Source organism: Oncorhynchus clarkii, chromosome 19 (assembly GCF_045791955.1).
Source record: "Oncorhynchus clarkii lewisi isolate Uvic-CL-2024 chromosome 19, UVic_Ocla_1.0, whole genome shotgun sequence".
In the NCBI taxonomy this organism is placed as follows: Eukaryota; Metazoa; Chordata; class Actinopteri; order Salmoniformes; family Salmonidae; genus Oncorhynchus; species Oncorhynchus clarkii.
Window position 1 is genome coordinate 22,764,584 of NC_092165.1, and position 23,929 is coordinate 22,788,512.

At 40.0% G+C, this 23,929-nt stretch overlaps 1 pseudogene; it reads right to left on the minus strand.

Moving 5' to 3' along the window:
• Positions 1-23,205, minus strand: part of LOC139374438 (BRISC and BRCA1-A complex member 2-like) — a 181,880-nt pseudogene extending 158,675 nt beyond the window's left edge.
• Between the last annotated feature and the right edge of the window lie 724 nt (positions 23,206-23,929).

The following is a 23,929-nucleotide window of genomic DNA, read 5'->3' on the forward strand; positions in this document are numbered from 1 at the left end:
AAAATTAATCTAGGTTTAAAGTGAAAACTAAACTTAGATTAGAGGAAGGATTTAATTTAACTAGGATTAATTTAAAACTAGGTTTAAAAATTGGTGCAACAAGAATAATAGATAAACCTTGACTTAACCCAGTGACGTGTCTGGACTATCATTAAATGTGAAGACTTATTTATATCAAATTCTCTAAATGTAACTATTACGTGATTAAACAAATCATGTAAACATTAATTAACTAGGAAGCCGGGGAACCACAGAAAATATTGAACTTTACAGAGTTATAATTTTCAGAATATAACTCTTCAGATATTTAAATATCTGATCGATTAGTCATGCTCAATAATGTATTAGTATTACCTCAACAGTTCTAATTAATGAACGTCGCAAACACTTGGATATCTGCATGAACCCTAGACAATTCAATACACACAGGATAATTGTACTCATGGACATGCTAATACTTTGCACATGAACGGCCGCTCATTCTGAAAGAAATTGCAATGTACATATTACGCCTGTTTGCCGTTGTTGTCTCTCCATTGAAAACACTCAATCATCCGTTCATCAGAGTCTCTGGTTAACTTTCTCAGAAGTCACAGTGTCTTTCGTGGTTGTAAGTGGTTAGAAAGAAAACTTCAGAGTACCATTCGGAAATGTTCTCATAGAATAGATCCTTCGGAGGTTGTCTGTATTCTCGTACCAGGATTACAGTGGCTTGCAAAGTATTCACCCCATTGGCATTTTTCCTATTTTGTTGCCTCACAACTTGGAATTCAAATTGATTTGGGGGGGTGGGGTTGTATAATTTGATTTACACAATGCAATGGATGGTGCTCTCGGGGTGATGAGAGGTGTTGAGTTGAGTTCTTTCCATTTTCTTATAATGGATTTAATGCTGCTCCGTAGGATGTTCAAAGTTTCAGATATTTTGTTATAATCCTACCCTGATCTGTACTAGTCCTCAACTTTGTCCCTGACCTGTCTGGAGAGCTCTTTGTCTTCATGATGCCGCTTGCTTGGTGGTGTCCCTTGCTTAGTGGTGTTGCAGACTCTGGGGCCTTTCAGAACAGGTGTATATATACTGAGATCAAGTGACACTTAGATAGCACACAGGTGAACTTCATTTAAATAATTATGTGACTTCTGAAGGTAATTGGTTGCACCAGATCTTATTTAGGGGCTTCATAGCAAAGGGGGTGAATACATATGCATGCATCACTTTTCCATAAAATGTTTTTTGTAATATATATATATTTTTCAGTTCACCAATTTGGACTATTTTGTGTATGTCCATTACATGAAATCAAAATCAATTTAAATTAGAGGTTGTAATGCAACAAAATAGGAAAAATGCCAAAAGGGGTGAATACTTTTTCAAGGTACTGTACATAATTTCTAGCAGTAGGCTAGTAATTTGTGTCGTCTAGAATTTTCTTTTTCTGTAGTGATCGATAGTCTCAGAGTTTAACCATATCCAGCCATGTAGCCAAAACTACAGCTTTATGGTCTCTCCCTGGCCTTTAGAATTACTGCCATTCCAACATGGGGACTCTGGTCCGGCGTTCTCTGACTTAATGTATATTTTGTAGGATCGTGTTTTATACTCTGGGGAAGAAGGGGCGGTTCTATGACACCTAATGTGATGTCTGGGACCACTGACTAGTTAATCTTTATATGAAAATCCATACTCTCATTTACAAAGTTAATATCACATTACATCTTTTCACAAATAGTTTCATGTATAATCACATACATTTCACAATATTTTGATATAAACTTGACAGCTGGGAAATGTACACTTTAAGAGAGTTATGCAGTTATACAGTTATGCATGTTTCCTGTCCTTCATGAGATCACCATATGAAACACACTCGTCATAACTGTTCCTTAAATTCTTTGGGATAGGGGGCAGAATTTTCACTTTTGGATGAAAAGCGTTCCCAGAGTAAACTGCCTCCTACTCAGTCCCAGATGGTAATATATGCATATTATTATTAGTATTGGATAGAAAACCCTTGGAAGTTTCTAAAACTGTTTGAATGATGTCTGTGAGTATAACAGAACTCAAATGTCAGGCAAAAACCTGAGAAAAAATCCAAACAGGAAATGGGAAATCTGAGGTTTGTAATTTTTGCCCCTATCGAATACACAGTGGGATATGGGTCATTTTGCACTTCCTAAGACTTCCACTAGATTTCAAACGTTTTTAGAACGTTGCTTCAGGCTTCTACTGTGAAGGGGGTCTGAATGAGAGGGGATTGAGTCAGAGGTCTGGCAGCAGCCTCGATCTCAGTCATGCGCATTCACATGAGAGGTAGCTCTCGTTCCATTGCTTTTCTACAGACAATGGAATTCTCCAGTTGGAACATTATTGAACATTTATGATAAAAACATCCTAAAAATTGATTTTATACTTAGTTTGACAAGTTTCCACGACCTGTAATATAACTTTTTGAACTTTTCGTCCGACGTTCGGCTGGACCTGAAAGCTCGTTTGGATTTGTTTACCCTAACAAAAGAAGCTATTTGAACATAAATTATGAACTTTATCAAACAAATCAAACATTTATTGTGGAACTGGGATTCCTGGAAGTGCATTCTGATGAAGATCATCAAAGGTAAGTGAATATTTATAATCTTATTTCTGACTAATGTTGACTGCGCAACATGGCGGATATTTCTTTGGCTGGTTTGGGCTCTGAGCTCCGTACTCAGATTATTGCATGGTATGCTTTTTCCGTAAAGTTTTTTTGAAATCTGACATAGCGGTTGCATTAAGGAGAAGTGTATCTAAAGTTCCATGAATAACACTTGAATTTTCATCAACATTTATAATGAGTATTTCTGTGAATTGATGTGGCTCTCTGCAAAATTTGATGCATATTTTTGACTACTGAAAATAACACACCAATGTAAAATTAGATTTTTGGATATATATATATGCACTTTATCGAACAAAACATACATGTATTGTGCAACATGAAGTCTTATGAGTGTCATCTGATGAAGATCATCAAAGGTTAGTGATTAATTTTATCTCTATTTGTGCTTTTTGTGACTCCTCTCTTTGGCTGGAAAAATGGCTGGATTTTTTCTGTGATTTGGTGGTGACCTAACAATCGTTTGTGGAGCTTTCGCTGTAAAGCATTTTTAAAATCAGACACTGTGGCTGGATTAACGAGAATTGTATCTTTAAAATGGTCTCTAATACTTGTATATTTGAGAAATTTGATTTATGAGATTTTTGTTGAGTTGTATTTGGCGCCCTGCAATTTCATTGGCTGTTGGCGAGGGGTTCCGCTAGCGGAACGGGGTTGTCCTAGACAGGACCATTCCCACATTCTCAAAACTAGAAATGTTGTTTAATTCTCACATTTTGGGGATTAGGAGTTTGGCCAGGTCTCTTTGTTCTCGCACCCTCAATGCTGCATGTCCAAAGGGGAATTTGTGACTTGTCGTTAAGTTATAAAACTCTGGGGAGAGAGAGAGAGAGAGGGTGGGGGGGAGGGTCTGTGATCCATCCCCCAGGGCACGTCATGACACCAGCTTAAGAGTTAAAACACACCCTTACTGAGTTGAATGGCTGTGATAGGAGAAAACTGAGGATGGATCATCATCATTGTAGGTACTCCACAATACTAACCTAATTGACAGAGTGAAAAAAAGAAGCCAGTACAGAATAAAAAATGTTCAAAATCATGCATCCTGTTTGCAACAAGGGATTACAGTAATACTGAAAAAAAAGTGTGTCAAAACAAACGTTTGTTCCTAAATACAATGTGTTATGTATGGGACAAATGACTGAATACCACTCTTCATATTTTCAAGCATAGTACTGGCTGCATCGTATAATGGGTATAGTTGTAATTGTGGGTTATGGGTATGGTTGTAACTTTTTCAGGATAAGAAATTAAACAACAAAGCTAAGCACAGGCAAAATCCTAGAGGAAATCCTGGTTCAGTCTGCTTTCCACCAAACACTGGGAGATTAATTCACATTTCAGCAGGACAATAACCTAAAACAAGGCCAAAAATCACACAGGAGTTGCATAACAAGACGACAGTGAATGTTCCTGAGTGGCCGAGTTACAGTTTTTACTTAAATCTGCTTGAAATCTATGGCAAGACTTGAAAATGGTTGTCTAGCAATGATAAACAACCAATTTGACAGAGCTTGAATAATTTTATAAAGAATAAATGGGCAAATAGTGTACAATGCAGGTGTACAATGCAGGTGTACAAAACCCTTAGAGACTTACCCAGAAAGACTCAAATCTGTAATCGCTGCCAAAGGAAAATCTAACATGTATTGACTCAGGGGTGTGAATACTTACAGTACCAGTCAAAAGTTTGGGCACACCTACTCTTTCAAGGGTTTTTCTTTATTTTTACTGTTTTCTACATTATAGAAAAATAGTGAAGATATCAAAACTATGAAATAACACACATGGAATCATGTGGTAACCAAAAAAGTGTTAAACAAATGCTTTGATGACAGCTTTGCACACTCTTGGCATTCTCTCAACCAGCTTCACCTGGAATGCTTTTCCAACAGTCTTGAAGGAGTTCCCACATATGCTGAGCACTGTTTGGCTGCTTTTCCTTCACTCTGCGGTCCAACTCATCCCAAACCATCTCAAATGGGTTGAGGTCGGGTGATTGTGGTCAAATAGCCCTTACACAGCCCGGAGGTGTGTTGGGTCATTGTTCTGTTGAAAAACAAATGATAGTCCCACTAAGCCCAAACCAGATGGGATGCTGGTCAAGTGTGACTTGAATTCTAAATAAATCACAGACAATGTCACCAGCAAAGCACCCCCACACCATCTCCTCCATGCTTCACGGTGGGTACCACATGCTACTCTGTGTCTCACAAAGACAAGTTGGTTGGAGCCAAACATATCACATTTGGAAAGGACAGATTTCCACCAGTCTAATGTTCATTGCTTGTGCTTCTTGGCTTAAGCAAGTCTCTTCTTGTTATTAGTGTCCTTTGGTATTGGTTTCTATGCAGCAATTCGACCATAAAGGCCTGATTCACACAGTCTCCTCTGAACAGTGGATGTTGAGATGTGTCTGGTAGTTGAACTCTGTGAAGCATTTATTAGGCGTGCAATTTCTGAGGCTGGTAACTCTAATGAACTTATTCTCCGCAGCAAAGTTAACGCTGGGTCTTCTTTTCCTTTTCTTCTTTTTTCATGAGAGACAGTTTCATCATAGCGCTTGATGGTTTTTGCGACTGCACTTGAAGAAACTTTCAAAGTTCTTGAAATGCTCTGCATTGACTGACCTTCATGTCTTAAAGTAATGATAGACTGTAGTTTTTCTTTGCTTATTTGAGCTGTTCTTACCATAATATGGACTTGGTCTTTTACCAAATAGGGCTATCTTCTGTATACCAACCCTACCTTGTCACAACACAACTGATTGGCTCAAATGCATTGAGGAAAGAAATTCTACCATTTAACTTTTAACAAGGCACACCTGTTAAATGCATTCCAGGTGACTGCATCATGAAGTTGGTTGAAAGACTGAGTGTGCAAAGCTGTCAAGGCAAAGGGTGGCTACTTAGAAGATTCTCAAATAATATATTTTGATTTGTTTAAAACTGTTTTGGTTACAACATGATTCCATATGTTTTGATTTTGACGTCTTCACTATTATTCTACAGTGTAGAAAATAGTAAAAATAAAGAAAAACCCTTGAAAGAGTAGGTGTGCCCAAACTTTTGACTGGTACTGTAAACATTTCTGTATTTCATTTTCAAACATTTCCAAAAACGTGTTTTCACTTGATCATTATGAGGCATTGTGTGTAGATAGGTGCAAAAAAACAAAACATTTAATCAATTTAGAATTTTGTAACACATCAAAATGTGTAATAAGCCTGGGGGAAATGAATACTTTCTGAAGGAACTGTAGCAGACATTCTTGAATCCAGAGAGATTTATAAGAGCAATTAGAGTTAAGACTGGCCAGCCCTCATAGCCTGGTTCCTCTAGGTTTCTTCCTAGGTTCCGGCCTTTCTAGGGAGTTTTTCCTAGCCACCGTGCTTCTACACCTGCATTGCTTGCTGTTTGGGGTTTTAGGCTGTGTCTCTGTACAGCACTTTGTGACATCAGCTGATGAAGGGCTTAATAAATACATTTGATTGACTGATTGAAGTGCCTTGCTCAACGACAGATTATTCACCTTGTCGGTTCGGAGCAAATTAAAAGCCGATATATAAAATTGTTGCCTGCCAAATTGACTGGGAGAAAAACCTATCCCATTGCAAAATAATGCTTTTTATTTATTGATGGAAACACATTTGTCCTGCATGTTTTTTTGATCTACAGGTTAATTTGCATAATTTTGTGGACTTAAATTGGCGTGACTATCTCCGTTAGTCGTCATGTATGCCTATCTTATTCATAAAAACACGACACTCACACCCGCATAGCATACATAGCAGAAATCCCGCAAAAAATAGGCTGCAGCTCCTCAGCTGGTTGCGACTGGAGTAAAATGTCCTTTTATAAATCTAAATAAAATAAAATCAAGCCCATTCATTGCGCAACACATCTAAATGCAAACACGTGTTAACAAAAGTTGATGGCCGCGATTAAAAAGAGCTACTCGTTTTATTTGGTAATTGAAGCACGGCTCCCATTCAGCATTTACAGTGCCTTGCGAAAGTATTCGGCCCCCTTGAACTTTGCGACCTTTTGCCACATTTCAGGCTTCAAACATAAAGATATAAAACTGTATTTTTTTGTGAAGAATCAAAAACAAGTGGGACATAATCATGAAGTGGAACGACATTTATTGGATATTTCAAACTTTTTAATAACAAATCAAAAACTGAAAAATTGGGCGTGCAAAATTATTCAGCCCCTTTACTTTCAGTGCAGCAAACTCTCTCCAGAAGTTCAGTGAGGATCTCTGAATGATCCAATGTTGACCTAAATGACTAATGATGATAAATGCAATCCACCTGTGTGTAATCAAGTCTCTGTATAAATGCACCTGCACTGTGATAGTCTCAGAGGTCCGTTAAAAGCGCAGAGAGCATCATGAAGAACAAGGAACACACCAGGCAGGTCCGAGATACTGTTGTGAAGAAGTTTAAAGCCGGATTTGGATACAAAAAGGGGAACTTTGCTGCTTTGCTGCAGGGGGGACTGGTGCACTTCACAAAATAGATGGCATCATGAGGAGGTAAAATTCTGTCTTAATTTTGCTTCAATATATCCACATCAGTCAAGAAGTTGGTCGCAAATGGGTCTTCCAAATGTACAAGCATACTTCCAAAGTTGTGGAAAAAAGTCAAGGTATTGGAGTGGCCATCACAAAGCCCTGACCTCAATCATATTGAAAGGTTGTGGGCAGAACTGAAAAAGCGTAAGAAAAAGCGCAAGAAGGCCTACAAACCTGACTCAGTTACACCAGCACTGTCAGGAGGAATGAGACAAAATTAATCCAACTTATTGTGGGAAGCTTGTGGAAGGCTACCCGAAACGTTTGACCCAAGTTAACTTTTTATGGCTGCAGGGGCAGTATTGAGTAGCTTGGATGAAAAGGTGCCCATTGTAAACGGCCAGCTCCTCAGTCTCAGTTGCTAATATATGCATATTATTATTAGTATTGGATAGAAAACACTCTAACGTTTCCAAAACTGTCCAAATATTGTCTGTGAGTATAACAGAACTGATATTGCAAGCGAAACCCTGATGAAAATCAAAACAGGAAGTGGCTTCTATTTTGAAAACTTCATGTTCCATAGCCTCCCTTTGCTGGATTTAAAGGGATATGTACCAGATTCCTTTTCCTATCGCTTCCTCAAGGTGTCAACAGTCTTCAGACAGTTCCAGGCTTTTATTTTGAAAAATGAGCCAGAAAGATAACATCGCGTCAAGTGGTCACATGAGTTTTGCCCGCGCAACAGAGTTTGGATAGATATTGCTTTTCCCTCTCCTACTGTGAAAGACATTTGCGGTTGATATATTATCGATTATATATTTTAAAAACAACCTGAGGATTAATTATAAAAAACGTTTGACATGTTTCTGTGGACATTTATGGAAACTATTTGGAATTTTCGTCTGCTTTGTCGTGACTGCTCTTTCCTGTGAATTTCTGAACATAACGCGACAAACAAACGGAGGTATTATGGATATAAAAATAATCTTTATGGAACAAAAGGAACATTTGTTGTGTAACTGGGAGTCTTGTGAGTGAAAACATTTGAAGATCATCAAAGGTAAAAGATTAATTTGATTGCTTTTCTGATTTTCGTGACCAAGCTTCCTGATGCTAAGTGTACTTAAAGTTTTGTTGTGCGATCGATAAATTTACAAACGCTTGGATTGCTTTTCGCTGTAAAGCATAATTTCAAAATCTGACACGACAGGTGGATTAACAAAAGGCTAAGCTGTGTTTTCCTATATTGCACTTGTGATTTCATGAATATAAATATTTGTAGTAATATTTATTGAATGTAGCGCTATGTTATTCAGCGGTTGTTGATGACACTTGTCCCGATCGGGGGATTGCAGCCATAACAAGTTAAACAATTTAAAGGCAATGCTACCAAATACTAATTGAGTGTATTCTAACCCTGTCACGGCTGTTGAAAGGAGAGGACCAAGGTGCAGCGTGGTGAGCGTACATTTTCTTTAATTAATCAAAATTCCGCTCAAAGGCCATGTGCTCTAATCAAAGTCAACTTCCCCCAAAGAAAGGAGGGAAAGGGCTACCTAAGTATGGTTCCCAATCAGAGACAACGATAGACAGCTGTCCCTGATTGAGAACCATACCCGGCCAAAACATAGAAACACCAAATCATAGAAAACGAAACATAGAATGCCCACCCCAAATCACACCCTGACCAAACCAAATAGAGATATTAAAAGGCTCGCTACGGTCAGGGCGTGACAGACCCACTGGGAATGTGATGAAATAAATGAAAGCTGAAATAAATAATTAATCATTAATTAATTAATTAATAAATAATATCTCTACTATTATTCTGACATTTCACATTCTTAAAATAAAGTGGTGATCCTAACTGACCTAAGACAGGGATTTTACTAGGATTAAATGTCAGGAATTGTGAAAAACCGAGTTTAAATGTATTTGGCTAAGGTGTATGTAAACTTCCAACTTCAACTGTATAAACCAACGCTTCGCCATGACTTTGAAGATTGACCAGGACCTGAAATTGGCCTCTGATTTTTGATTCAGTAAAGTTTATATGTGGGTTAAAAACTAGAGGACAGACAACTTTACAGGCTACTATTTCAAATTAAAATCTGTCTTGACCTCTGAATTTGAACCAGAATGCAGTCTAGTACACCACTACATAGTCTGCCACGCGACTAAATGAGTCATCTTCTTCTTCTCCCTTCCTGTCAGTTTCCTCGCCTTCCTCAGTCTTCCCAGCAGCTCCCTAGTGGTCATTCTTCATCATATTCCTATCATCAGGCTTGGGTGTGTCCATACGGCCATGCCACTATCCATTGTGGAGCTCAAGTCCCTCTCCTCTCAAGCCACTCTACAACAATGGTTTGTTGTAGACCCTACCCATAAACATTATCTAACCTTAATCCTTACCTTAACTGTTTTACATTTCAACTTCAATGGGGTGACGTCATAGTTGGAACATCCCAAGTACCCCATTTAGGATTTTACCTATAAGAACTAAGAGACTCGGGACCGGCTGCCAGGAGTGTGGCCGATAGGCCTCTTCTATTTGCTGAATAGCCCACAATGGACTGCTGGAAAATGGTAGCCTCAAGAGGAAACAATTAGAACACAGGGACTGCCAAGGGAACTTTATAGACTTGGATGGGGGCTACTGATGGTAATTTGAAAGGGTAGTAACGAGGTATAACCTCAAATAGGAAGACAAGTCAGGCCACAAGGCATTCATTTTGTGCTGTTTAGAGCTCTATTATGCAATGTAGAGTGCAAAAAAACCACATTAGACCAGAACTGCTGTTAAAGGGTAAGCAGCATGAGTTTTTAATCACCAAAGTAACAATGTAGTGCATTCAAAGATTTAGTAACTTAGTTGTAGTCATGGTGTGGTTACCTATAAATCCAAAAATAGTTGTGTTTTTAAATATTTATGAACTACCTACTATGCACTATTTTCAACAGCATATACCAGTGCTACCTAGCTAGCTCTAGCTGGCTAATGTTAGCTACTAGCCATGCTAGCATGTAATTGCATTCAGGACCAAGTGTTGACAAGGTACTATGTACATTACAGATGAAAAAAACTAATACATATACAAAAAACTGCATCTCCTCTTCTCCTGTGCATTTGGTAGTGATAGTCGAGCGAGTGTTGTAGTAGTTTCCCGCCATCCGTAGCTAATGTTATTTTTCATTTTAGTCCCAACAGATTTTTAAAAAGATAAATATGCCAAGGCGTGTGCTGTAATACTTACAAGGACAGGGTTGCAACTCATTTGTGGCCCAAAAACAAGAAGCTAGCTTTGAAGTGGGACGAGTTTGTCCGGTTGAAGTGAGTAGATTTGAGTAAGGGAACCGCGGGCACGTCTACTGTGTGCAGTGCTCATGTCACTCATTTCAGGACTTGGATGGCTATAACCAGTGGAAGGCAGGATTCGGATTGAGACGCCAACTGAAACTAGGTGCCGTCCCAAGCATGAATATGAAGTCTGGAACCTCTATTTCCTACTGACATACCATTACATTGCAAGTGTCAGCAGTGATGGAGAAATACTGGGTAAGTTCAACGTGGATTCACCTCACTATTAGATTAGCTGACTCTCCCTCGGCTAGCAAAAAGGCCTCTTCCTCTTGAAGTGCCTCTTTCCTTGGCTTTTCTTTATTAACTAACTCAGTCATCAATCTGTAAGAGCTCAGACACACCAATAGCGTTTGCTGGCCGAGAGTACTTAGCACCTCTAAAAGTAATTTGCAAACTAAGTGTGCACATGTAGATAGAACCGCATGAAAAATGTCTGCTGTTTTTTGTTGTTGTGTTCTGTGGGTTACTGCCTGTGGTAGACTAGTTGGTGTTGTTCTCTAACTTACTACTTAGCTATGTCGACCGTGGTGGTTGGCTAGCTAGGCTAGTTAGCTGGCTAGGCTAGCTAGCAGGCTGAAATAACTCAATTTAGCTGGCTAGCTTCCTGTCTAAAATAACTGAATATATAAGTAACATTATTTGATAACAGGTTGGATGGTGTTACGTATTTCCAAAACTTTGGTTTACTTTAATGTAGCTGTAAGCTAGGTATTGACTGCAGCTGGCTGACTCATGCAGTGCTACCATAACATTTGCAGGCCAGTAGGGCTAACGTTAGCAGGCCAGTAGGGCTAACGTGAGCAAGCTAGTTGGCTAGCAACATTGCAAGCTGATTTGTAAAAAATAAATAAAAATTTCTTACTGATTTGTAAAACCAAATTGCTTGTAAGATGGCTGAAAATGTAATTGAAACCAGTAGTCATGAGTGCAAAAGATGTGGTTTAACTTAAAAAGCTATACATTTTAAGTTATTTCTGTTGGAGTTTACATTATTGGGAATAGGCTGGCTTGCCGGGTCCTCTATAAAAAAAAAAAAATTCAGGCATGACTTTCTGATTGGTCGAACATTTTTAAAGTGAGGTGTAACTTTCAATTGGGACTTTTGATGCGTATACGAATACAAATCCATTAGTTACGTTTATGCTACCTACCTTTGGCCTGTAGTCTTCCAAAATCAAGCCAACCTGATTAATGAAATAAATGCAGCAAGATCAGTCTCAATCCACCCCCGCCCACAAAGTAACAAACCACTGGTAAGTCTAGTCTCGAATTTAGACCAGCACAGCTCCATTTAGGGCCTACTTATCTCCCCCATTTGTCTCATTTAGAATGTGCTTCATCTTTCGCTAAGTGTTTCCCATGGCTGTAATTGCATCACATATTACAGCCTATAACCGCTCTTTGTTCATAGCCACCAATTTATAACACAAACATTGAGTAGTTAGGTTATGGCGCTACAAAATGTGTCAGCCATAGGTTAGTGGCACATTAATTGGGGAGGACGGGCTTGTGGTAATGGCTGGAGCAGAATATGTGTAATGGTATCAAATACATCAAACACATGGAAACCATTATTATGTGGTGTCAGCCTGGTAAAGGGATGATTACAGTAAACAGGGCAATCGTACAGTAAGTCCCATTGGTTTCATTTCCAGGTCATATGAGCCAGTGACTCTTTCCTTATAAATCCGGTGGTATACAGTATTTCTTATATAGACTTATGGAGCCGGTTGCCAGGGTTGAAGCGATTAGAACCAATTAAAAGTGTGTAATGAATCTGAGGATATGAACTGTAAGGCAGTGGCCTTGATGGGTAATACATATGGGCTGGGTGATGCAGAATGTCAGAACACTGCCAACAAGCAAACACAAACACAACTTTTGTCGGTACCAAACCACAATCGGCATAACATGTATTCCAGTCATAATCTTCCATCTTCATAACCTAGAAGCTAGCTTCTTAGACCTATAGACCTTTAATCAAAATGGACATAATAAGTAGTGTATTGTCTGCTCAAAATGGCCTCCCCTCATTTTGTCGTTCTGAAGAAGTATGTATGAAATCATCTGTCAAAAACAGGTGATGATGTGTTGCTGTGGCTCTGTCTAGTGACCACATGTGGCTTTTAATGTGCCTTCTATTTATGCCTATAGAGTCTCTTTCATCATTCTGGGTGGTGGTTTATGTACTAAAAGGGCTTCTTTGGGAAAGCGGTTTGAGTGTTTCTCAAATTGTGGTGTTCTTGAGAAGTATCAAAAACATCTGACCTAATGAACTTTGTGGTCATGCTGATGATAATTGGCTTCGGGATAAGCCTGAAAAGATATTCCCAGACAGCCCTGCACTATAGTGGGGCTATACTGTGTGTTGCATGGCGCCTTAAAACATAGGCCTACCTGTCTAGCCTCTTAAATGTAAAGTCCCCATATTTGAGGACCCTATTTGATTTAATTCAGTCTGGTATGAGAATGGTAGCACCTATCTGCAAAAGCAGGATATCTGCGGTAAGTTGAGTATTTTGGCTATTGATCGGTGCCTTCAAATCTTTGGTGTGACTTAATACCATATATGGGCATACAAATATATTAGGGCAGGCCGAGCCAATTACCTAATTTCAAGATGGCTGCTACCTACATTCCGGTTAGCGTTGTGAAGCATAAACAAAATAAACACGGAATACGTTGAAACACACCAAAAGCCGGAACTCCACAGATCATGAGGATATCTTATGTGTCTGCCTGTGACCTAACGTTATTGATCACCAGCCCCGAGAGACAAAATGTTTATTTTACACAACGTTTTCACCAAACAGCAAAAATCTTACAAAAAGGTAAGCTTTGATTTGGTCTGTGTTTGAGCTATAGCTACATATCAAATCAATCCTTAAGTCTCTAGGAACAAATCTAGCCATTTGACTTAATGGCAACATCAAATGTCCACCGAGTGACTTTATCTTTGCGCATCAAAAATATGATGTTGCCTGCTTAGTGGGACTATCATTTGTTTTTCCAACAGGACAATGACCCAACACACCTCCAGGCTCTGTAAGGGCTATTTGACCAAGAAGGAGAATGATGGAGTGCTGCATCAGATGACCTGGCCTCCACAATCACCCGACCTCAACCCAATTGAGATGGTTTGGGATGAGTTGGACTGCAGAGCGAAGGAAAAGCAGCCAACAAGTGCTCAGCATGTGTGGGAACTCCTTCAAGACTTGGAAAAGCATTCCAGGTGAAGTTGGTTTAGAGAATGCCAAGAGTGTGCAAAGCTGTCATTAAGGCAAATGGTAGCACTTTTTAGAATCTAAAATCTAATATATATTTTGATTTGTTTAACACTTTTTTGGTTACCACATGATTCCATGTGTTATTTCATAGTTTTGATGTCATCACTTTTATTCTACAATGTAGAAAATAGTAAAAAATAAAGAAAATCCCTTGAATGAGTAAGTGTCCAAACCTTTGACTAGTACTGTATATTTGTCGCTTTTATATTGTTTTTGTAAACAGTTCATTTCTTTGTGGGACTAATACATTGGATATGCCTAGGCTAAACGTTCAGGCACTTTGGAGAGGTTGGAAAAACACTTGGATATGTACCCCAACACCACAACAATGTTTGAGAGAGGTTGGTGTTGTAGAAATTTAGTTTTTAAAGTGAACAATAACTTTTAGGCACATCCAGTGTGCAAAAACAGTGCAATTATCACATTCGAACCCTTTGGAGAGGTGGAAAGGACACTTGAATGTACCTTGGATACCCCATAACACCACCACAATGTTTGAGTGAGGTTGATATGGTATAAATTAAGATTTTATACTGAACAAATAGCATTTAGGGATTGCAAATATGTACAAACATATGCCACTTTGGGGAGGTTTAGGGATACTTGGTCAAGTGACCACACCTGACACAACTTACTAAAACATCTGCCCATTTCTAGTTGTTTTCTTTCTCCTGATATTGTTCACATGTTGTAGAAGCCATCTACTGTGTTTTCAGCTCGAGTCATCAATAATTCACTATTAGCTTGCCAATGAAAGATTACTTTTAAAATAAAAAAACTAAAACGTATTGTGTGTGCTTGATCTTGTGTATTCTGAATTATGTAACTCCTATCTTCTGATCATTTCCTCATAATTTTCCAGATGTCTTCTTTCCAAATATACCAAGTTGTTGCATGTCAGATTCATGTAACTACACATGAATAGCCGTTACTTTTGGGTATGTCTATTTAGGCAGAAATCTACATTTTGCCATTACATTTAAGAGACTGTCAATTAGGCTTCATCTCAGCTTTGCCCTGTGAACTTAGTGATACTAGGCGTCAAGGTTAAGATGTCCCCTGAGCTGATGAGGCCAACATTGTTAGTATTGATTTGCATTTTATCTCATCAATAAGTTATCAAAATATGTTTTAAAGGTCAACTAAACGAGTGAACCAAACGGCCTCACAAAACAAGCTTTGTCAAGTATCTGCTTGTAAAATCATTAAGCCAACTTTTGGTTATCAATTCATTTTTGAACTTCCGATTGTAGTTTCAACATTGCCCTTCATTAAAATTACACAGATAGGTTATAATGTTACACAGCTTCCATAGTGAAAGTGACAGACTTTACAAGGAGGGCAAAAAACACACTGGAGGAGGCTACTAACACTATAAACAAGACAAACATTTAGCTGAGACGTCAGGAATACTGCAAGACACTAAGAAAATAAATGTTTACCCCCCTTGAGTGTAAAAAAAACATGGCAGTTCCAATGACAGTAACAATTCACTCAAAGCACTTTAAGTCCATGTTTATATTGACTTGCTTGTGTATGGGCAAAAAAAGGTACATGTTGGGACATTTTGATTAAATGGAATATCTCAGCGCCTCGTTGTTGACATGTTTGTAACCTAAATGGGGTGTTGTTTGGTCAAGAATGTGCGATGTGATTAGTTGAGTTCATTAGCACGTGTTTGAGTGGTGGGCTTTGGCAAGACCCAGATCCATTTCAGTATTGAAGTGTGTGTACGTACATGATTTGTGTAGCCTACACTTGCTGCACACTTGTGAGGGTTTTGACTTCCTGTCCTGAGTGCATGCCCCAAGCAAATCTGTTTGGCCCAAATCTCTATCTGAAATCTAAAGATGAATGCAACAATTGGACAGTGAGCCAAACTACATATATGTGTGTGTATAAACCCCACTGTAATGCTACACTATATATACACAAAACGATGTGGAAACCCATTCAAATTTGTGTATTTGGCTATTTCAGCCACACCCGTTGCTGACAGTTGTATAAAATCGAGCACACAGCCATGCAATCTCCATAGACAAACATTGACAGATGTAGAATGGGGCTCCCGAGTGGCGCAGCAGTCTAAGGCACTGCATCTCAGTGCAAGACGCATCACTGCAGTCCCTTGTTCAAATCCAGGCTGCATCATATCTGGCCGTGATTGGGAGTCCCATAGGGCGGCGCACAATTGGTCCAGCGTCGTCCAGGTTTGGCCAGGGTAGGCCATTATTGTAAATAAGAATTTGTTCTTAACTGACTTGCCTAGTTAAATAAATAAAAATTTAAAACATTTCAAAAATGGCCTTTCTGAAGAGCTTAGTGACTTTCAACGTGGTAACGTCATAGGATAACACCTTTCCAACAAGTCAGTTTGTCAAATTTCTGCCCTTCTAAAGCTGCCCCGTCAACTGTAAGTGCTGTTATTGTGAAGTGGAAATGTCTAGGAGCAACAGCTCAACTGCGAAGTGGTAGGCTACATGCTCACAGAATGGGACCACCAAGTGCTGAATCGCGTAGCACTTAAAATCATCAATGCTCGGTTGCAACACTCACAACCAAGTTCAAAACTGCCTCTGGAAGCAACGTCAGCACAATAACTGTTCAGGGGATTTCATATGTTTAAAATGGGTTTTCATGGCCGAGCAGCCGCACACAAGCACACAAGCCTAAGATCACCATGCGCAATGCCAAGTGTCTGCCGAAGTGGTGTAAAGCTCGCCACCATTGGACACTTGAGCAGGAGAGACGTGTTCTCTGGAGTGATGTATCACGCTTCACCATCTGGCAATCCGACAGACACATCTGGGTTTGGCGGATGTCTAGAGAGCGCAACCTGCCCAAATGCATAGTGCCCACTGTAAAGTTTGGTGGATGAGGAATAATGGGCTGGGGCTGCGTTTCATGGTTTGGGATAGGCCCCTTAGTTCCTGTGACGGGAAAACTTAACACTATATCCTCCTGCTACCAGAGCTGGTAAAACCCTGGATCATTGTTTTTCTAAATTCAGCGACGCATATAAGGCGCTCCCCCACCCTACTTTCAGAAAAGCTGACCACAACTCCATTTTGTTGCTCCCTGCCAATAGACAGAGACTAAAACAGGAAGCTCCCGCGCTCAGGTCTGTTCAACACTGGTCCGAACAATCTGATTCCAAGCTCCAAGATTGCTTCGATCATGTGGATTGGGATATGTTCCGCATTGCGTCAAACAACATTAACGAATACGCTGATTCGGTGAGCTGATTCGCTGATACGCTGATTCGTTATTAGCTAGTGCATCGGCGATGTCGTACCCACAGCAACTATTAAAACGTTCCCAAAACAGACACTGTTGATTGATGGTAGCATTCGCGCGAAACCGAAAGCGCAAACCACTGCTTTTAACCAGGGCAAGGTGACCGAAAACATGACCGAATACAAACAGTGTAGCTATTCCCTCCGCAAAGCAATCAAACAAGCGAAACGTCAGTATAGAGACAAAGTAGAGTCGCAATTCAACGGCTCAGCCACAAGAGGTACAGTGCCTTGCGAAAGTATTCGGCCCCCTTGAACTTTGCGACCTTTTGCCACATTTCAGGCTTCAAACAAAGATATAAAACTGTATTTTTTTGTGAAGAATCAACAACACAACACAATCATGAAGTGGAACGACATTTATTGGATATTTCAAACTTTTTTAACAAATCAAAAACAGAAAAATTGGGCGTGCAAAATTATTCAGCCCCTTTACTTTCAGTGCAGCAAACTCTCCAGAAGTTCAGTGAGGATCTCTGAATGATCCAATGTTTACCTAAATGACTAATGATGGTAAATACAATCCACCTGTGTGTAATCAAGTCTCCTTATAAATGCACCTGCACTGTGATAGTCTCAGAGGTCCGTTAAAAGCGCAGAGAGCATCATGAAGAACAAGGAACACACCATGCAGGTCCGAGATACTGTTGTGAAGAAGTTTAAAGCCGGATTTGGATACAAAAAGATTTCCCAAGCTTTAAACATCCCAAGGAGCACTGTGCAAGCGACAATATTGAAATGGAAGGAGTATCAGACCACTGCAAATCTACCAAGACCTGGCCGTCCCTCTAAACTTTCAGCTCATACAAGGAGAAGACTGATCAGAGATGCAGCCAAGAGGCCCATGATCACTCTGGATGAACTGCAGAGATCTACAGCTGAGGTGGGACTCTGTCCATAGGACAACAATATTGTATATACAGTATATTGCACAAATCTGGCCTTTATGGAAGAGTGGCAAGAAGAAAGCCATTTCTTAAAGATATCCATAAAAAGTGTTGTTTAAAGTTTGCCACAAGCCACCTGGGAGACACACCAAACATGTGGAAGAAGGTGCTCTGGTCAGATGAAACCAAAATTGAACTTTTTGGCAACAATGCAAAACGTTATGTTTGGCGTAAAAGCAACACAGCTCATCACCCTGAACACACCATCCCCACTGTCAAACATGGTGGTGGCAGCATCATGGTTTGGGCCTGCTTTTCTTCAGCAGGGACAGGGAAGATGGTTAAAATTGATGGAAAGATGGATGGAGCCAAATACAGGACCATTCTGGAAGAAAAACTGATGGAGTCTGCAAAAGACCTGAGACTGGGACGGAGATTTGTCTTCCAACAAGACAATGATCCAAAACATAAAGCAAAATCTACAATGGAATGGTTCAAAAATAAACATATCCAGGTGTTAGAATGGCCAAGTCAAAGTCCAGACCTGAATCCAATCGAGAATCTGTGGAAAGAACTGAAAACTGCTGTTCACAAATGCTCTCCATCCAACCTCACTGAGCTCAAGCTGTTTTGCAAGGAGGAATGGGAAAAAATTTCAGTCTCTCGATGTGCAAAACTGATAGAGACATACCCCAAGCGACTTACAGCTGTAATCGCAGCAATAGGTGACGCTACAAAGTATTAACTTAAGGGGGCTGAATAATTTTGCACGCCCAATTTTTCTGTTTTTGATTTGTTAAAAAAGTTTGAAATATCCAATAAATGTCGTTCCACTTCATGATTGTGTCCCACTTGTTGTTGATTCTTCACAAAAAAATACAGTTTTATATCTTTATGTTTGAAGCCTGAAATGTGGCAAAAGGTCGCAAAGTTCAAGGGGGCCGAATACTTTCGCAAGGCACTGTATTTGGCAGGGTCTACAGTCAATCACGGATTACAAAAAGAAAACCAACCCCGTCGCGGACCAGGATGTCTTGCTCCCAGGCAGACTAAACAACTTCTTTGCTCGCTTTGAGGACAATACAGTGCCACTGACACGTCCCGCTATCAAAACCTGCAGACTCTCCTTCACCGCAGCCGACGTGAGTAAAACATTTAAATGTGTTAACCCTCGCAAGGCTGCAGGCCCAGATGGCATCCCCAGCCGCGTCCTCAGAGCATGCGCAGACCAGCTGGCTGGTGTGTTTACGGACATATTCAATCAATCCTTATCCCAGTCTGCTGTTCCCACATGCTTCAAGAGGGCCACCATTGTTCCTGTTCGCAAGAAAGCTAAGGTAACTGAGCTAAACGACTACCGCTCCTAGCACTCACTTTCGTCATCATGAAGTGCTTTGAGAGACTAGTCTCGACCCCGCCCTGTGCAACTGTGTACTGGACTTCCTGACGGGCCGCCAAAAGGTGGTGAGGGTAGGTAACAACATTTCCACCCCGCTGATCCTCAACACTGGGGTCACACAAGGGTAAATTTTGAGCCCTCTCCGATACTCCCTGTTCACCCACGACTGCGTGGCCATGCACGCCTCCAACTCAATCATCAAGTTTGCAGACGACACTACAGTGGTAGGCTTGATTACCAACAACGACAAGACGGCCTACAGGGAGGAGGTGAGGGACCTCGGAGTATGGTGTCAGGAAAATAACCTCACACTCAATGTCAACAAAACAAAGGCGATGGACTTCAGGAAACAGCAGAGGGAGTACCCCTCTTTTCACATCGACGGGACAGTAGTGGAGAGGGTAGTAAGTTTTAAGTTCCTCTGCGTACACATCACGGACAAACTGAATTGGTCCACCCACACAGACAGCGTCGTGAAGAAGGCGCAGCAGCGCCTCTTCAACCTCAGGAGGCTGAAGAAATTTGTCTTGTCACCAAAAGCACTCACAAACTTTTACAGATGCACAGTCGAGAGCATCCACATACCTCTTGTGGCTGTATCAACGCCTGGTACAGCAACTGCTCCGCCCACAACCGTAATGCTCTCCAGAGGGTATTGAGGTCTGCACAACGCATCACCGGGGGCAAACTACCTGCCCTCCAGGACACCTACACCACTCGATGTCACAGGAAGGCCATAAAGATCATCAAGAACAACAACCACCCGAGCCACTGCTTGTTCACCCCGCTTATCATCCAGAAGGCGAGGTCAGTACAGGTGCATCAAAGCAGGGACCGAGAGACTGAATAACAGCTTCTATCTCAAGGCCATCAGACTGTTAAACAGCCACCACTAACATTGAGTGGCTGCTGCCAACATACTGACTCAACTCCAGCCACTTTAATAAAGGAAAAATTGATGTAAAAAATTGATCCCTAGCCACTTTAAACAATGCCACTTTTATATGTTTACATACCCTACATTTACTCATCTTATGTATATACTGTACTCGATACCATCTACTGCATCTTACCTATGCCGTTCTGTACCATCACTCATTCATATATTTTTATGTACATATTCTTCATCCCTTTACACTTGTGTGTATAAGGTAGTTGTTGTGAAATTGTTAGGTTAGATTACTCGTTGGTTATTTCTGCATTGTCGGAACTAGAAGCACAAGTATTTCGCTACACTCGCATTAACATCTGCTAACCATGTGTATGTGACAAATAAAATTTGATTTGATTTGAATGTAAGTCAAAATGTGGTTTATGCAGCTGCTGCAAGTTCTTCCAATGAGGAAATAAGTTGCTCTGTCACCTTGTTCAGTTGTTCACTTTTAGCTCTTCCCAAAGTCCTACCTTGCAGTTTCCAGTTCGTATGACTGATTCATAATGATTACTGGCAAAGGGGAGGTCTGCTTACGAGTCAATGGTGGGAAATGGCAAATGGACCGAAACGTTTGGAAAACAGGTTTTTATGGAATTAGAGAGCGGGAGGGCGAGACCAAAAGATGGAGAGAGAAGAGGAGAGAGAGAGAAGGAGAAAGGAAAAAACATCCCGGGGAGGGAAAAAGTTGGGATTATGAAAACATAGCCAGAAAGACAGCTAGAGTAAACAAAGTGGGGCTGCCAAGCAATGGCGCGATGATGTGCTTCCCCTTATGTGCGCAGCTAGTTTATGAGACAGTAAGCAATACCTCCCCACTTGTCTCCCAGACTCTGACACAGGCTGGGGAATTTAACTTCTCCCTCTTAGGTGGCTCTAGAAATAGCCATGTGGAAAACTTTAAAACCCTGTAGTAAAAGCAACAGTAACAAAAGCCTCTTGCCAAGCCTCTTAGCATCTCGTCTGCTATCCGTCGTCTTTGAAACATTTCAGTGAGTTTTCCACAGGGACAAAGCAATATTAACAAGTTAGCGCACAACCCTATGTCCAATTCCTGGTTGCCATTCAACTCTTGCCTTTACTGTATTCTTATTACTGTACCATATCATCAAGTGTGTGTGTGCTGGTGAATTTCTCAGGAAAACCAATGATTGAGGTGATATGTTTGTTCCTAGATTGTGTTGGTGTATTGATGCCCATGTAAAATGCTCTGTCTTCCAATTACCCAGAATTTAACTCACAGATGACTGCTAAGCCTCTACATTTTGAATTTGTATAAGGATATTGAATTTGAATTGAATAAATGTTTTTTATTTGTAATGCACAAATTCAATAATTTAGTTAATAAATTCTACTTGGATTTCATGATTTGAAACTGAATTGAATGAATATAACTGAATATTCAAATTCAATATTTGTATATTCAGTTTCAATATGGTAGATATTGCATTCAATGTCTGTGTATAAAGTTGACAATCTATAATTTCAAGTACAGTTGAAGTCAGAAGTTTACATACACTTAGATTGGCGGTTGTTTTTCAACCACTCCAAAAATTTCTTGTTAATTAACAAACTATAGTTTTAGCAAGTCAGTTGAGACAACAAATCTAAATTCTTCAAAGTAGCCACCCTTCAGCTTGATGACAGCTTTGCACACTCTTGGCATTGTCTCAACCAGCTTCATGAGGTAGTCACCTTGAATGCATTTCATTTAACAAGTTTGTCTTGTCATAAAACATGTAATGGTCTATCGTTGTAGGCTATGTAGCAATGTCACAGATTTTTGTATTTCATTTTAAACAAAGCCTTGTCATTGTTAAAATAGGCTCATTTAAAAAAATGAAAAATGTATATCCCAGGTAATCAAATACTAACGTCTGTTCAGATATTTGAATATCCATGCCCATCCCTTTTAGCAATCTGCAATAGAAAGTTCCAGGGATTGCTGTATGTGCTTGTGTGTCTAAACATCTGAGTGGCTTAGCATCTGAGCAATCTAAGCTCATCATGCAACAATCTTAGAATATTTTTTACTCAATGTATAAGGAAACCATTTCTAAGCAATCTAATCGGATTAGTTACTGACTCATTGCCAATTGCAAATTAGCCTGGTGCAATCAACATTTTTCTGCAGAAGGGGGGGATATGCAGGCCAGCACATACAGAAGAAGCGATTACACAATGCACCAACGCCTTTTCAACAGAACACTGGATGTCATGGGATCAATATGGCTGACTCATCCTCACATATCAATACCAGGACTTGATTTCTAGATAAAAGGGCGTCAGAACAACAGAATGGCCCAAGGATTTGGACAGCAAACCAGAGCCTTCTGCCTTCTATTGCTCACCACAGTGAATCTGTCTGAGCAGTAACTTGAGTGAGTCGTTCACACTAGACCAGGGTGAGGAAATAGAGTTGTGGGGAATTGTGGGAAATGAGTGCGGTGTGGGAAATTAGTGAGTTGGGGAATTGTACTCACCAGGAGTTCCGAGGGTTCTGGCAGGAATTTTGTGTCCTCCCCAAATATGAAGTATGGAGGTAGTTCTGGATCCTGTGCATTGAATATGATGTCCCCTGAGAAAGAACAGAATTATCACGTCAGCTTTGTCACAGCTTTCACACAACAAGTTAAGGAATTCAATTCAGCCCACCATAGCAATGTTTACTACTCGAGCAGCGAGCACACACAAACACTTCTTATAAAAAATAAATAAGAAGTTGATTCTACAGAAGATGGGGAAAATGTGTATAACACAATGCAGGTACAACTGAATTAAAACCTTAAATTTGTCATCACAATTAGTCCTACTTTGATTCTAGCTGATGCGATAAGGTACCATTGATGACCACATGCATCAACATTCATGCTCTCCTGGCTATTAGTCCAATCACTCTGCTATTTAACACTCTGTATTAACTGCGATGAAATTGACTTTTTATGAACACGTTATGTACTGTTATGAAAGAATGTGACTACAGGTGCACACTTGTTCAGAAACATCAACATGGTGCACAAGGAACAACACACATTCCACTAACAACCATACTGCCCATTTACAGTAAGACTTAAACATTTAAAATGCTAAATTTGCCATAGTCAGTATTGGCACAAAATAGTCAATATTGCTATACAGAATTGAACAGAGTAGTGGGATTGAATAGGCTAGAACTGGGTCAATATCCAGCTCCAAAAGTGTTGGGACAGTGACACTGTTGTTGTTTTCGCTCTGCATTCCAGCACTTTGGATTTTAAATATTACAATGACTATGAGGTTAAAGACTGTCAGCTTTAATTTGAGGGTATTTTCATCCATATCGGGTGAACCGTTTCCCCCCCCCATTTTACAAAAAGTATTGGAACAAATTCACTTGGTATTAAAGTAGTAAAAAGCTTAGTATTTGCTACCATGACTCATCATTATTCACGATTCATTCAGGGCAATCCATAATCATGGTAGCATCCACATTAATGTAGAAGTGTTTAGAAATATATTATATTTTTTATTTACAATAAAAGTGACTGCAAAATTATTTGCCATTTCTATTGGGCAAAATAATCTGAAACACAACCAAAACAAACAGTAAA